The following is a 637-nucleotide window of genomic DNA, read 5'->3' as shown; positions in this document are numbered from 1 at the left end:
CACTTAGCATGTTGTTCTCCATCTATGCCATCCCAAAGTGTAAAATTTTCTTCCTTTTTACAGCAGAGTAGAATTCCATTGAGTAAATGTAGCACAGTTTTTTAATCCACTCATCTACTGATGGACACTTGGACTGTTTCCATTTACAATATACTTGGCTATTGTAATTATCACTGCAATGAAATTAGGGGTATATATATTACTTCAAAGTAGTGTTTCAAGTATCTTGGGATAAAGTCCCAGAAGAGGAGTCACTGGGTCATAAGGCAATGGAAATAATAAAAGTAAAGTAAATTAAAAATAAATAAAAAGTTAACATGTAGTGTTGGCTTCGGCAGCACATATACTAAATTGAAACGATACAGAGAAGAGAGATTTGCATGGCTCCTGCATAAGGCTGTCCAGCAAATCCTGTGATGCATTCCATTAAAAAAAAGTTAATATGTAAAAATTTTTAATTCAACTTATTTAATAACATTTTCAAAAGTGCCAGGCCCAGATACTTTTTGTAATTTTAATATTTCTTAATTCCTTTTTTAAAAATCTCCACCTGATGATATTTTTTCCATTGATTTTTTGTTAGTTTGTTTTTTAGAGAGAGTGGAAGAGAGGGAAGAGAAGGAGAGACAAACATCAA

General features: G+C 32.2%; 1 non-coding gene across 1 annotated transcript; it reads left to right on the top strand.

The window, feature by feature from the left end:
• Positions 1-322: 322 nt before the first annotated feature.
• LOC111825519 lies at positions 323-433 on the top strand. Its single transcript, XR_002828702.1, has one exon. It is a non-coding gene; the product is annotated as a U6 spliceosomal RNA (small nuclear RNA).
• Positions 434-637: the final 204 nt, after the last annotated feature.

Source organism: Myotis lucifugus, unplaced genomic scaffold, assembly GCF_000147115.1.
Source record: "Myotis lucifugus unplaced genomic scaffold, Myoluc2.0 scaffold_29, whole genome shotgun sequence".
NCBI lineage: Eukaryota > Metazoa > Chordata > Mammalia > Chiroptera > Vespertilionidae > Myotis > Myotis lucifugus.
Note: the sequence above shows the minus strand (reverse complement) of the source record. Positions and strands in the feature narration are given on the sequence as shown.